This window comes from Arachis duranensis, chromosome 3 (assembly GCF_000817695.3).
Source record: "Arachis duranensis cultivar V14167 chromosome 3, aradu.V14167.gnm2.J7QH, whole genome shotgun sequence".
NCBI classification, from domain to species: domain Eukaryota; kingdom Viridiplantae; phylum Streptophyta; class Magnoliopsida; order Fabales; family Fabaceae; genus Arachis; species Arachis duranensis.
The window spans coordinates 63,006,007-63,022,586 of record NC_029774.3 but is presented as its reverse complement, the minus strand read 5'-3'; the positions used below and the strand labels follow the sequence as shown (position 1 = coordinate 63,022,586).

Here is a 16,580-nt window from a genome sequence, read left to right as displayed (position 1 = left end):
AATGGCCTAACCTTAACAATCATGTCTTCAATCACGCCTGATGGGTATTTAATGGAGCCATCAGCAAGTTGGAGACATATCTGGGTTAGTTTAACTACATCAGTCAACCCAAGCTTTTTGATAGTGGCTGCAGGTATTAGGTTAATACTTGCCCCAAGATCACATAGAGCATGCTTGGTACAAGTACCTTCTAATGTGCATGGTATCATAAAGCTTCCCGGATCTTTAAGCTTCTCAGGTAAGCTTTTCAGAATGACTGCACTGCATTCTTCAGTGAGGTAAAATTTTCCAGTTTCCCTCCAATCCTTCTTGTGACTTAAGATCTCTTTCATGAACTTAGCATAAGAGGGTATTTGCTCAAGTGCCTCTGCAAACAGAATCTTTATTTCAAGAGTCCTGAGATAGTCTGCAAAGTGGGCAAATTGCTTATCCTGTTTCGCTTGGCAAAGTTTCTGAGGATAAGGCATTTTGGCTTTGTATTCCTCAACCTTAGTTGCTGCAGGTTTATTGCCTACAGATGTGGGTTGGAAAGCCTTTTTAGAAGGGTTATTATCAGCACTAGTATGTGTCTGATCCCCCACTGGCATTTGAATGCCAGGGGTGGAAGCTGGAGTGGCGTTAGACGCCAGCTCCTTACCTGCTTCTGGCATCTGAATGCTAGAACTGTGCTCCCTTTGGGCGTTCAACGCCAACTCCTTTCTTGTTTCTGGTGTTGAACGCCAGGACTGAGCATGGTTTGGGCGTTCAACGCCAGCTTTCCACCCATTTTCCGACGTTTGAGCGCCAGAATTATTCCTCTCTAGGCTCTTACTGTCCTCAGATGGATTTTGGGTAGTTTGCTCATTCCTTGGCTTCCTGCTACCTTGATGTGAGGTATTTAATGTTTTTCCACTTCTTAATTCAACTGCTTGGAATTCTTCTGTTAGTTGTTTTGATAACTGCTGTTATGTTTGCTTCAATTGAACTTCCATATTCATATTAGCCATTCTTGTTTCTTGTAATATCTCTTTGAATTCGACTAACTGTTTTGTTAGAAAATCCAATTACTGATTGAATTCTGTAACTTGTTCTGTAGGACTCATTTCAGCAGTTACTGTTTTAGCCTCTTCTTTCATGGAAGGTCACTGCTTAGGTACAGATGCTGATTTCTGGCAACTGTATCAATGACCTCTTGAGCTTCTTCTATTGTTTTTCTCATGTGTATAGATCCACCAGCTGAGTGGTCTAGAGAAATCTGAGCTCTTTCTGTAAGTCCATAGTAGAAGATGTCTAACTGCACCCACTCTGAAAATATTTCAGAGGGGCATTTTCTTAGCATCTCTCTGTATCTCTCCCAGGCATCATAGAGAGATTCATTATCTCTTTGTTTGAAGCCTTGGATGCTCAGCCTTAGCTGTGTCATCCATTTCGGAGGAAAATAGTGATTCAGGAATTTTTCTGACAGCTGTTTCCATGTCTTTATGCTGTCCTTAGGTTGGTTATTTAACCACCTCTTAGCTTGGTCTTTTACAGCAAATGGGAACAGTAATAGCCTGTAGACATCCTGATCTACCTCCTTATCATGTACTATGTCAGCAATTTGTAAAAACTGTGCCAAAAACTTTGTAGGTTCTTCTTGTGGAAGACCGAAATACTGGCAACTTTGCTGCACCATGATAATGAGCTGAGGATTCAACTCAAAACTACTAACTCCAATGGAGGATATACATATACTACTCCCATATGAAGCAGTAGTGGGGTTAGCATATGACCCCAGAGTCCTTCTGGACTGTTCATTTCCACTTATGTCCATGTTGTTGTAAAAGGGGTAATGTGGATTTAAATTTTTATTTTATAAATAAATAAAAAAAATGTTTTTCGAAATAAAATAAAATAAAATAAAAACCAAAATAAAAATAAGATAAAATAAGAAAATTAAAATTAAAAAATTAATAAGAATTTGAAAATATTTTATGAAGATTTTCAAAAAAAATGAGGAGAGAGAAAATGGTTAGGATATTTTCGAAAAAGATATAATAATATTTTTTTTTTTTTAAATCTTAAAAGGATGAGATTTGAAAAATTTTGAAATTGAAATCTGAATTTTTATAAAAAAATTTCGAAAATATAGCTTGAAAATAGTTAGAAAAGAAAAAGAAAAATTTTGAAAAAGATTTTTGAAAGGTTTTTTTGAATTTTGAAATTTTTTATGATGAAAGAGAAAAACACACAAAAGACAAAAGACTTAAAATTTTTAGATCTAATGCTCCTTGTTTTCAAAAATTTTGGAGGGAAAACACCAAGGAACACCAAACTTAAAAATTTTAAGATCAAAACACAAAGAAGACTCAAGAACAACAAGAATAAAAGAAAGAATACCAAACTTAAAATTTTTAGAAAACCACAATAAAATTTTCGAAAATTATAGAAAGATTAACAAGAAAACACCAAACTTAAAGTTTCGCACAAGATTAAATCAAGAAAAATTATTTTTGAAAAAGATTTTTAAAAGAACCGGTGCCCAATCATCAAGAACATGAACCAACGCTCTAGCCAATTGAGCTATAAATGTAACGTGTTTTAAAGAGGTAAAAAAAATTTTTTTGAAAACTAATGTTTTGAAAAAGCACAAGAAAAACAAGAAAAGACACAGAATAAGAAAAACTAAAGATTAAACAAGAAAAGTAAACAAGAACAATTTGAAGATCAAGGAAAAACAAGAACATGCAATTCGAAAAATTGAGACACAAAGAAAAGCATGCAATTGACACCAAACTTAGAACATGACACTAAACTCAATAATAAAAAATAAAAAACGAAAATTCAATTAAAGAAAAATAATATTTTTGAAAAAAAATTAAAAAGGATAATAAAAGATGCAATTCTAGTAAAAAAGATCAATTCTTCCTAATCTAAGCAACAAGATTCACCGTCAGTTGTTCAAACTCAAACAATCCCCGGCAACGGCGCCAAAAACTTGGTGCACAAAATTGGAAATCACAATTCTTGTCACAACTTTGCACAACTAACCAGCAAGTGCACTGGGTCGTCCAAGTAATACCTTACGTGAGTAAGGGTCGAATCCCACGGAGATTGTTGGCTTGAAGAAAGCTATGGTAATCTTGTAACTCTTAGTCAGGATATAATATCAATAATAATTTTTAGTTTTAATTGCAAAAAGTCAAAGTGTTTGGAATAAGTAATTGTTACTCAGTAATGGAGAATATGTTGGAGTTTTGGAGATGCTTTGTCTTCTGAATTCCTGTAACATAATGCTTCCTCACTTTCAAAAGTGCAAAGTTCCTTCCATGGCAAGCTGTATGTAGGGTGTCACCATTGTCAATGGCTACTTCCCATCCTCTCAGTAAAAATGGTCCAAATGCTCTGTCACAGCACGGCTAATCAGCTGTTGGTTCTCAATCATGTCAGAGTAGAATCCATTGATTCTTTTGCGTTTGTCATCACGCCCAACACTCACAAGTTTGAAGCTCGTCACAGTCATCCAATCCGTGAATCCTACTCGGAATACCACAGACAAGGTTTAGACTTTCCGGATTCTCATGAATGCCGCCATCAATCCTAGCTTATACCACGAAGATTCTGATTAAGGAATCTAAGAGATACTCATTCAATCTGATGTAGAACAGAGGTGGTTGTCAGGCACACGTTCGTGGATTGAGGAAGGTGATGAGTGTCACGGATCATCACCTTCTTCATAATGAAGCGCGAATGAACATCTTAGATAGGAACAAGCATGTTTGAATGGAAAACAGAAATAATTGTATTAATTCATCGAGACGCTGCAGAGCTCCTCACCCCCAACAATGGAGTTTAGAGACTCATGCCGTCAAAGAGTATAAAATTCAGATCTAAAAATGTCCTGAGATATAAAATAAGTTTCTAGAAGTTGTTTACATACTAAACTAGTAACCTAGGTTTGGATAGTGCAGAAATCCACTTCTAGGGCCCATTTAGTGTGTGCTGGGGCTGAGACTTAAGGTTCTCACATGCCTGGGCTGTTTCTGGAGTTGAACGCCAGGTTGTAACCTGTTTCTGGCATTAAACTCCAACTTGTAAACTGTTTCTGGCGCTGAACGCCAGACTGCAACATGAAACTAGCGTTGAACACCAGTTTACGTCATCTATTTTCGTGCAAAGTATGGAGTATTATATATTTCTGGAAAGCTCTGGATGTCTACTTTCCAACCCAATTGAGAGAGCGCCAATTGGACTCTTGTAGCTCCAAAAAATTCATTCCAAGTGCAGAAAGGTCAGAATCTAACAACATCAGCAGTCCTTTTTTAGCCTGAAACAGATTTTTGCTTAGCTCCCTCAATTTCAGCCAGAAAATACCTAAAATCATAGAAAAACACACAAAAACTCATAGTAAAGTCCAGAAATATGATTTTTGCTTAAAAACTAATAAAATTCTATTAAAAACTAATTAAAACATGCTAAAATCTACATAAAATTACCCCCTAAAAGCGTATAAAATATCCGCTCATCAACTATACTTTACAACGAAATTTCATTAGTGAAATTCTAAACCGTCAAAAATCCAATCATCAAAGCCACTTGTTGTCCCCAACACCATACTTCATCAGGAAATCATTCCAATTCTTATCAAATGATTCTTTTGTAAAGTGTTCCAAACAACATGACTCATCTCGTGTTCAATTTCTTCGTGCCGCTTGTAGCCATTTAATTTACTTGGGATCTTCTTCATGTTATGCCAAATACACCACTGGTGAATTATTATGGAAATACAAGTCTCGATAACCCTTTGCATCGTTGCGTGTTGATCAGTAAGAATGCCTTTCGGAGCATTTCCTCCAATGCAATGAAGCCAACATTCAAATAACCATTTGAATGATTGAATATCCTCGTTTTTCATCAAAGCACATCCCAGAAGTGTAACTGAATGTGGTGAATCACCCCAATAAAGGAACCAAAAATCATATTATACCTGAATACAACGACACAGAAATAAATCATATATACACCAAAAAATTATCTAAATACACCAAAAGTGTTTTTGTAACGTCCCGTCCAGCAAAATTACCTTGCTTAAGTCAGGGTATTTCTACTAGAAAGAACATTACGTAACCTTCTCTGGTATTAACTACTTAATTATCGAGCCTTTGTATTGAGTTTGCGTTTCGATTTTAAGAAAAAGCCAAAAATTTTGTTTTTATTCATTAAAGTCATAATTCAAACATTTACAAGTAATAATAATCACATAATTACTATTGATAATAATTCTTATACAAAAGAAACCAAATGAAACTCAAATACAATATACCAAACCTACCCTTCTATATGAAATAAAATCTCAAGGGACAACAGCGAGGGGACTCTATGAAAGCAATTAAAACCATAAAGAAAACCTACTAATCACTCGCAGCTTCAAATTGCGTCTTCAAACCTGAATCACCGAAAAGGTGAAAATTTTGGGGGTGAGAACCAAACCACATGTTCTCAGTAGAGGTCAAGAATGCCGTGAAAGTAAAGAATAAAACGCAAATAGTTAATTCCATTCAGAAATATTTAAAAGAAAAATTGTTTTCATTTGCAGTGATCTTTACTCGCCTTATCAACCTTTTATTTTGAAAACCAACGGCATAACATTCAAAAATCCAAAATCTTATAAAGCATTAGTTAATTATCCAAAATTCTAAACCCATATTTTCTTTTATAAAAATCTTAAAAGTTTTCCTAGACCGTATGAAAGACTAATCTGTTCCAAGCATAGGTTCATTAAGTCTATGCTGAACCAGCTCAAATCTTTCATACTTACTAAACCTCAAACACAATCCAATCACAGCCTCAGGCCCAAGCAATTCAACCAAAACCCAATTCACCACAATCCAACCAATCAGTTACAAACACAAGTAATGAGGTTCAAACACAATCAAGAGCAATAATATCAAGTATAGCAATTAGCAGTTATCAGAATTATTCATTTAGGCAAACCAATTACAATATACACACCCAAACAATGTCACATAGATGCATATGATGAATGTCTAGTCCAAGTGTAGGTAATGAGCTCATCTATCGGTTACTAACCCGCTCCCGACGTTATCCAGCAACCTTTGTCTGGATAAGGCTTTCCTGTTGGCTACCCCTATGTACAGGAAATAACACCTCTGCCACCACAGGGTCCACTGCACGCATGAAATAACACATCTGCTACTGCAGGGATGTATGCCGACACACGTTCTGTATACAGAAAATAACCCCTCTGCCACTACAGAAATGGAACAGGTGGTCACGGTACTTTTGTAGCAGGAAATAACCCGTCTGCCTTACAGAAATAAAATATGGGTCTGTACCGCAGGAAAGCGTTCTCAGTGGTCGCACCACTATCTATCTGACTGCCTCAATGTAGCAGATCATCACATAATCAGTCTCATTACCATCATTCATTATCATTCTAATTATTCATCATCACTTTCACATTCTTATGTTGTACCACTTTCTTTCTCTGTTCAATCATACTATACAAACTTTACATCTTTCCCTTTTCTTTCATAATTGCAAATTCGCAAGCAAGACAAGACCCACGCCCTTGCCAACAATCTCGCATACCAAATAATCTCTTTTTAAAAGGATCATTGAAGTTTTTATCATTAAATAAGTCTTAAATATTGATTTTGATTAAGTCCTTATACTTTTATAAAAATTTGGACATAGTCTCCTTTAAAAATAGGACTTAGCCACCCTTACGGGTTCCTTCTTTCTCAACATTTTGTCAGCCTCTTTCAACAATTGCCACAGCAATATATTCTCAAAAACATTTGATAATAGAAAATCTATTTCTTAAATTCCATATCCAAAATAATTACCAACACAACTTGGCAGCCTAATTTCCATTTTGTTTTTAAAATATCAAATGAATTTGGAATTACACAAACTTTATATCCATGCGACCGCCTCAGATTAAGCTTTCTATTAAATTAAAAATCATATTTTTTTGTTGACTCTAGCTTCGGGAATATAAGCAAAACTGTGACTGCTCTGTAGTGTTTAAAATCCAGAAAACAGCAGCAGCATACAACATTCGAAATTTCATATAAAATTCAAATTGAATCCAACCACCTTCAAAATTAATGTGGTTAAACTTAACTTATCCAAATTTCTTTCTCAATTGGTTCCAGGGTCATACCATTTTTAATGAAGGAGTTACGTAGCTTGGAAGTTAGGTAATTTTCAGCAGAATTCTATTTTACAAATCATTAAACACAACCTCTTCCAAGTCCCATAACTCACTTATTAAAACAAGGAAAACCCTGAAGTTTGAATCATATGTACTAAACATACTCAACTTTCACCTCCAATTAGTTGCATCCCAATATCATTCCAGAATTAAAAATTATAAAGTCTCAAAATTACTAATTTAGAAAACAAAACCTGATTTTTACTGCATAATACCATATCTTTAAAACAACAACTCTAACAATGAAAAATTTGTATGAAATTAAAGTATTAGGACAAGAGTTTCATTTAAAATTGGTTCCATTTCAAAATTCATACTAGAGAAATCCCAATAGAGGAAACATGTTGCTGCTGTGTTAAACGTTCTGCAGAAAAATCAGATTTGACATCCATAATTCAAAAATTCACCATAAATCATAACATTAATGAAAAAGTTTCAAATTCACCAGTCCAGCTCCCTATACTCCCAAGCTTAATCCGGACTTAGTTCCACGCAATTCCGATAATCAGAGAATTAGTTATAGCTTTTCAAAGTTGCAGACTCAGTTTAGAAATTATGCAGAAAATCAGATTTTAGAATTCAACTTTGAAAAATCATAACTAATTCTCTAGTTGATACGAAACCTTCAAAATTGAGTTTTCACAATTACACTTAATATAATTACTTAACACTTAAATTCTTATCATTTTAGTCACTATAGAGTCACTGATTCACTTTCAAAGTTGCTGTTTAATTTCAAGAGAACCTGATTTTCAGCAAACCATTCAGTATTCAAAATCCAACCCTTCAATACCCCTCAAAACCAATTCCAAATCAACCACCAACCAAGCTCATTAACATTACAATATACCAAATAATAGCTCAACAGCAACAAATCCAACATAACCCATTAAAATTCAGTAATTCACAACAATAAGTCATCAAACTCTTCCCAATATACATAATCAATCAATATCACCAATCAACAATTCCAAATCACAATCTCAACCATTCCAATCACAATTTCAGCCACAATTCAATATTCACATAATCAATCAATTACTCACAGCTATTAAATCTATTTGCAGTTATTCAATAAACCTTGTAGGCATTCTTAAATTAAAATCGTTTTAAACCCCCTACCTCGCTTTAGCGAAATCCACAGAATTTTGGGATGAGGCAACCATCAATTTCTAACCCGCAGCAGTAAAACTCTTGTAGCTAGCTATAGCATAACAGCAGCAACATCAACGACCTCAACACCAATTGTGATTTATCAGGAGATAAATTGACAACTAGAACAAAGCCATATGCTACTATAATTAGGACAGAGTATAACGGATGAACAAAATGATAGAAGAGTAAGGAAGAAAGGGTTACAGGTTTAAGACACAGAAAATTGGCTTGAGACTAGAACAAAGAGGATGATGCTGGCCAGATTGAAAGATGGTGGCAGCAAATTGCTTTCTCTAATAGCAAGCTCCAACCACGGCAGCTCCAACGGATATGGCACGACAAGGTACATCAGAGGCAGAGACATGGTTGACCCGAAGTAACAAGGCCACGGTAATGGCGGCTCCGGCAGCTAGAACACGACCTAGTCCGTCACCAACAGCAGTAGCGACCACGAACCCCAGTCACGGCGACAACACCAGCGGCGATCCCCACCAACATCGCCTCTTTTCCTGGCGACGAACCCGTAACAGAGCTCCCTTTCCTCTTCCAATTCGCGCTCCTATCTCCTGTTCTGTACGACGTCATTGGCAACCTAGTAGGGACAATAGCAATCGAAGCTTCAGCGACGATGATGAGACACGGTGGTGACGCTACCTTCTCCCTCGATCGTTCGCGTCTCTCTGTTCTCTCGTGCTTCCCTTCCGATTTCAACAGCAGCGGCCGTAATTACACTCTCCGTCGTCGCCCTTTCCTCTGGCTTCCCTAATCCCTCTTCTCCCTTTTCTCAGTTTCTCATTTCCCCTTTGCTCCTTCTCTGTTCCCTTACTTTCTTTTTCCTTTTTGTTTTCCCCCTCGAGCTCCCCTGTTTCCTTTCTTTCCCTTTCAGAACGTAGGTTTAGGGATTTTAGGGTATAACTTTAGGAAATTAGTGAAATTAGGGTTTTATTTGGTACTTCTAGAGTTAGGATAAATCGGTAAAATATATACGAATGATATAACAATTTTATAAAATATTTGAGATAAAATAACGATTCAGAAATCAAATATAATACTATAAAGATTATTTTTAAAACACAAGATTTTATTTATCAATATATCAATGAGCTCAAATAATTAGTTTTAAATTAAATTATAAAGTAAACATACTAATCACATTTTATAAAATATGGTTTAAATCTAATATCAATTATCTAAATTAAATCATATAACTTTTTATTTTTTTTCATCACCAGAACTTTAATTTCAATTTTTATGAAATAACTATAACTAATTATAATAAAAGTTGTACAAAAATATTAACCGTCTTAAACTTAAAGTATTTACAAAAATTCATTTAATCAATCCTAATAAGTAAATCTCTAAGAGCTCAATTTAATAAAATAAACTGCAATTTAATCACAATACAAATTTCTTAAATTAAATTATATAATACTTCTACTACTGAATTTTAGTTTCAGATTATATGAAATAACCAATTATAAAAATTTACACAAAAATATTAATTAACTTACTCCAAATATTAATAAAACTAATTTAATTATTCTTAATTGATTTATAAAATAAGATATCAAATTAATAAAATAAATCTTAACCTTTTAAGAATAAAAGTTACTTAAATTAAATCATACAATTCTTTCTTATTTTTCAATTACTAAAATTATACAAAATATTCCATTATATAAAATTACTTAAGAATCTTAATTGGTTTAAAATGAAATTACCTCCGAATCTTCTTAATTATTTCTAATAAATTAATTTTTAAAATTATAAAGTTTAAACTTAATAAAATAAAATCACAATTTATTTATAATTATATTTTAAAAAATGCGGGATGTTACATTCTATCTAACTTACAAAAATTTTTGCCCTCGAAAATTGATATAAGATGAAGAAAAGATTTATATTCACATCCCCTTTTGAATTTTTTTAAAGATACCAAGAAAATTATATCACAAACACAAAAGAAAATATATTAAGTGATGCAAAAGTTGATAAAAATAATTTGATGCAAACGAAATTTCAAAATCTAAAAGTAAATAGGCATAATGTTCGTTCAGAACTCTTAACAAAGCATGATCACTTCCTCTCGTCGCCTCAAAACTCCACAACTCCTTATAACTTCGTATACTGACCAGATTCACTTTCCGTACGCACAAATCGTGTCCCTAAGAACTACCGCATATAAGGAATCTGAAACATGAGAAGAGAAAAATAAACGGCACGAAAGGTTTATGTGAGAAATTGGAAGAATACTCAAGTTCATAATTGAACAAGATGGTATTTCGCAAGGATTTGAAGGAATGCGTGAAATCATCAACAAACAAGGATATATATATATGAACATCATTAGGGAAGATAGTACAACAATTTTGAACAACTTCAATTTAGAAATAGAAGGAATTAGTTTATTTTTTTCAAAAGAAAATATTTAAATCCAACATTTTACAAAAGTACTAAACTAAGTCTAAATAATGTTATACCAATCTAATTTCAAATCAAAACAAATCTTGTGAAGTTTGTAAATTAAAGCTTGTTTGGCACTAAGGACAAAATATTTTCTTTAAAATTCCTGGAGGATACTTAAGTACATAATTAGGTATGGATAGCCATAAAATTATAGTAAAGTTAGAAGAAAATCAGCTTCTATTCAAAGAATAAATTCTGAGATAAAATTTTCTATAAATTAATAAAAGATAAGTGGTATATCACAAATAAACAAGATTAAACTATATAAAGAAGTTTCAGAGTTTATCAAAAAGTTTAGGCTGAATTAAAAACAATCCCATCAAAATTCAAGCAAGGGTTGTGGATACAGTCAAATAAGAAAAGATTTAGATTAATTTTTTTTCTTGAAGAGAATCTGAAACAAGTACTCAAGAAGGAAATTACAAGAAATGGTATGTTGCACCGAAATAAATCCAAGTTCAAAGCAAGGAGCATAGAGTTTGTAAGGTAAGGATAAATGTTTCAAAAGATTCAAACAACAGCCAGATACAGAGTCAAGCAAGGACATGCACGAATAATAATGCAAGATTAGCAAGAAAGAGATCAGAAACTAGAAATTCCAATACAATTAGTAGAGAAAGAGATAACGCTAAGCACGAATAAAAAGCATACGTCGAAACGGAACTAATCTCTAGAATTTAGTCTCTAACGTCCCCAAAACCTCGTGATTCATGTTAACCTATCACTTCTATTTCGTCTATGATAACCTATTAGTATTCTCATACACATAAATCATTAGTATTAAGTTGGCCAAACTTGATACCATGAGGTATGCAATGGTAAACTAATAGCGTTAATCACTAGACAGTCATGCATATAAACTCAAACTCTTGTTACCGAAACAAGTCACAAAGCATGACAAACACCCAGAGTATGTAATGAAGCATAGTCAGTCCATTCCCAAGGCTCTACAGGAAAGACTGCTCTGATACCATATTGTAACGTCCCGTCCAGCAAAATTACCTTGCTTAAGTCAGGGTATTTCTACTAGAAAGAACATTATGTAACCTTCTCTAGTATTAACTACTTAATCATCAAGCCTTTGTATCGAGTTTGCGTTTCAGTTTTAAGAAAATGCCAAAAATTTTGTTTTTATTCATTAAAGTCATAATTCAAACATTTACAAGTAATAATAATCACATAATTACTATTGATAATAATTCTTATACAAAAGAAACCAAATGAAACTCCAATACAATATACCAAACCTACCCCTCTATATGAAATAAAATCTCAAGGGACAACAGCGATGGGACTCTATGAAAGCAATTAAAACCATAAAGAAAACCTATTAATCGCTCGCAGCTTCAAATTGCATCTTCAAACATGTGTAACTGAAAGGGTGGAAAATTTGGGGGTGAGAACCAAACCACATGTTCTCAATAGAGGTCGAGAATGCCGTGAAAGTAAAGAATAAAACGCAAATAGTTAATTCCATTCAGAAATATTTAAAAGAAAAACTGTTTTCATTTGCAGCGATCTTTACTCGCCTTATCAACCTTTTATTTTGAAAACCAACAGCATAACATTCAAAAAGCCAAAATCCTATAAAGCATCAGTTAATTATCCAAAATTCTAAACCCATATTTTCCTTTATAAAATCTTAAGAGTTTTTCTAGACCGTATGAATGACTAATCTGTTCCAAGTATAGGTTCATTAAGTCTATGCTGAACCAGCTCAATCTTTCATACTTACTAAATCTCAAACACAGTCCAATCACAGCCTCAGGCCCAAGCAATTCAACCAACACCCAATTCACCACAATCCAGCCAATCAGATACAAACACAAGTAATGAGGTTCAAACACAATCAAGAGCAATTATATCAAGTATAGTAATTAGCAGTTATAAGAATTATTTATTTAGGCAAACCAATTACAATATGCACAACCAAACAATGTCACATAGATGCATATGATGAATGTCTAGTCCTAGTGCAGGTAATGAGCTCATCTGTCGGTTACTAACCCGCTCCCGATGTTATCCAGCAACCTCTGTCTGGATAAGGCTTTCCTGTTGGCTATACCCCTGTGTACAGGAAATAACCCCTCTGCCACCACAGGGTCCACTACACGCAGGAAATAACACATCTGCCACTGCAGGGATGTATGCCGACACACCTTCTGTATACAGGAAATAACCCCTCTGCCACTACAGAAATGGAACAGGTGGTCACGGTACTTCTATAGCTGGAAATAACCCCTCTGCCTTACAAAAATAAAATATGGGTCTGTACCGCAGGAAAGCATTCTCAGTGGTCGCACCACTATCTATCTGACTGCCTCAATGTAGCAGATCATCTCATAATCATTCTCATTATCATCATTCATTATCATTCTAATTATTTATCATCACTTTCACATTCTTATGCAGTACCACTTTCTTTCTATGTTCAATCATACAATACAAACTTTACATCTTTCCCTTTTCTTTCATAATTGCAAATACACAAGCGGGACAAGACCCACGCCCTTGCCAACAATCTCGCATACCAAATAAACTATTTTTAAAAGAATCATTGAAGTGTTTATCATTAAATAAGCCTTAAATATTGATTTTCATTAAGTCTTTATACTTTTATAAAAATTTGGGCATAGTCTCCTTTAAAAATAGGACTTAGCCACCCTTACGGGTTCCTTCTTTCTCAACATTTCGTCAGCCTCTTTCAGCAATTGCCACAGCAATATATTCTCAAAAATATTTGATAATAGAAAATCTATTTCTTAAATTCCATATCCAAAATAATTACCAACACAACTTGGCAGCCTAATTTCCATTTTGTTTTTAAAATATCAAATGAATTCGGAATTACGCAAACTTTATATCCATACGACCGTCTCGGATTAAGATTTCTATTAAACTAAAAATCATAATTTTTCGTTGACTCTAACTTTGGGAATATAAGCAAAATTGTGACTGCTCTGCAGTGTTTTAAATCCAGAAAATAGCAGCATCATACAACATTCGAAATTTCATATAAAATCCAAATTGAATCCAACCACCTTCAAAATTAATGTTGTTGAACTTAACTTATCCAAATTTCTTTCTCAATTGGTTCCAGGGACATACCATTTTTAATGAAGGAGTTACGTACCTTGGAAGTTAGGTAATTTTCTACAAAATTCTGTTTTACAAATCATTAAACACAACCTCTTCCAAGTCCCATAACTCACTTATTAAAACCTGAAAAACCCTGAAATTTGAATCATATGTACTAAACATACTTAAATTTCACCTCCAATTGGTTGCATATCAGTATCATTCCAGAATTAAAAATTATAGTCTCAAAGTTACTGATTTAGAAAACAAAACCTGATTTTTACTGCATAATACACCTTACTTTAAAAATCCATATCATTAAAACCACAACTCTAACAATTCTAAATTTTTATGAAATTAAAGTATTAGGACCAGAGTTTCATTTAAAATTGGTTCCATTTCAAAATTCAAACTGGAGAAATTCCAATAGAGGAAACATGTTGCTGCTGTGTTAAACGTTCTGCAGAAAAATCAGATTTGACATCCGTAATTCAAAAATTCACCATAAACCATAAAATTAATGAAAAAGTCTCAAATTCACCAGCCCAGCTCCCTATACTCCCAAGCTTAATCCGAACTTGGTTCCACGCAATTCCGATAATCAGAGAATTAGTTATAGCTTTTCAAAGTTCCTGACTCAGTTTAGAAATTATGCAGAAAATCAGATTTTAGAATTCAACTTTGAAAAATCATAACTAATTCTCTAGTTGATACGAATCCTTCAAAATTGAGTTTTCACAATTACACTTAATATAATTTACTTAACACTTAAATTCTTATCATTTCAGTCACTATAGAGTCACTGATTCACTTTCAAAGTTGCCGTTTAATTTCAAGAGAACCTGATTTTCAGCAAACCATTCAGTATTCAAAATCCAACCCTTCAATACCCCTCAAAATCAATTCCAAATCAACCACCAACCAAGCTCATTAACATTACAATATACCAAATAATAGCTCAACAGCAACAAATCCAACATAACCCATTAAAATTCAGTAATTCACAACAATAAGTCATCAAACTATTCCCAATCTACATAATCAATCAATATCACCAATCAACAATTCCAAATCACAATCTCAACCATTCCAATCACAATTTCAGCCACAATTCAATATTCACATAATCAATCAATTACTCATAGCTATTAAATCTATTTGCAGTTATTCAATAAACCTTGTAGGCATTCTTAAATTAAAATCATTTTAAACCCCCTACCTCACTTTATCGAAATCCACAGAATTTTAGGATAAGGCAACCATCAATTTCTAACCCGCAGTAGTAAAACTCTTGCAGCTAGCAATAGCATAACAGTAGCAACATCAACGACCTCAACACCAATTGTGATTTCTCAGGAGATAAATTGACAACTAGAACAAAGCCATATGCTACTATAATTAGGACAGAGTATAACGGATGAACAAAATGATAGAAGAGTAAGGAAGAAAGGGTTACAGGTTTAAGAAACAGAAAATTGGCATTGGGACTTGATCAAAGAGGATGATGCTGGCCAGATTGAAAGATGGTGGCAGCAAATTGCTTTCTCTGATAGCAAGCCCCAACCACGGCAGCTCCAACGGATATGCCATGACAAGGTACATCAGAGACAGAGACATGGTTGACCCGAAATAACAAGGCCACGATAATGGCGGTTCTGGCAGCTAGGATACGACCTAGTCCGTCACCAACAGCAGTAGCGACCATGAACCCCAGTCACGGCGACGACACCAGCAGCGATCCCCACCAACATCACCTCTTTTCCTTGCGACGAGCCCGTAACAGAGCTCCCTTTCCTCTTCCAATTCGTGCTCCTCTCCCCTGTTCTGTTCGATGCCAGTGGCAACCAAGCAGGGACAATAGCGATTGAAGCTTCAGCGACGATGGTGAGGCACGGTGATGACGCTACCTTCTCCCTCGATCGTTCGTGTTTCTCTGTTCTCTGGTGCTTCCCTTCCGATTTTAACAGCAGCGGCCGTAATTACACCCTCTGCCGTCGCCCTTTCCTCTGGCTTCCCTGATCCCTCTTCTCCCTTTCCTCAGTTTCTCATTTCCCCTTTACTCCATCTCTGTTCCCTTTCTTTCTTTTTCCTTTTTGTTTTCCCCCTCAAGCTCCCATGTTTCCTTTCTTTCCCTTTCAGAATGTAGGGTTAGCGATTTTAGGGTATAACTTTAGGAAATGAGTGAAATTAGGGTTTTATTTGGTACTTCTAGAGTTAGAGTAAACCAGTAACACATATACGAGTGATATAACAATTTTATAAAATATTTGAGATAAAATTATGATTCAGAAATCAAATATAATACTATAAAAATTACTTTCAAAACACAAGATTTTATTTTTCAATATATCAGTGAGCTCAAATAATTACTTTTAAATTAAATTATAAAGTAAACATACTAATTACATTTTATAAAATATGGTTTAAATCTAATATCAATTATCTAAATTAAATCATATAACTTTTTATTATTTTTTCATCACCAGAACTTTAATTTCAATTTTTATGAAATAACTATAACTAATTATAATAAAAGTTGTGCAAAAATATTAATCGTCTTAAACTTAAGTATTTACAAAAATTCATTTAATCATTCCTAATAAGTAAATCTCTAAGAGCTCAATTTAATAAAATAAACTGTAATTTAATCACAATACAAATTTCTTAAATTAAATTATATAAT

The 16,580-nt window shown here is 34.0% G+C and overlaps 2 long non-coding RNA genes across 2 annotated transcripts; both read right to left on the bottom strand.

Annotated features, from left to right (window-relative positions):
- Positions 1–4,957: 4,957 nt before the first annotated feature.
- On the bottom strand, positions 4,958–16,089 carry LOC107479296 (uncharacterized). Its single transcript, XR_002372313.2, has 3 exons — positions 15,117–16,089; positions 12,067–12,192; positions 4,958–5,286 (listed from the first exon to the last, which is right to left on the bottom strand). It is a non-coding gene; the product is annotated as an uncharacterized LOC107479296 (long non-coding RNA).
- Positions 8,250–9,419, bottom strand: LOC107479297 (uncharacterized). Its single transcript, XR_001590108.3, has 2 exons — positions 8,558–9,419; positions 8,250–8,472 (listed from the first exon to the last, which is right to left on the bottom strand). It is a non-coding gene; the product is annotated as an uncharacterized LOC107479297 (long non-coding RNA).
- Positions 16,090–16,580: the final 491 nt, after the last annotated feature.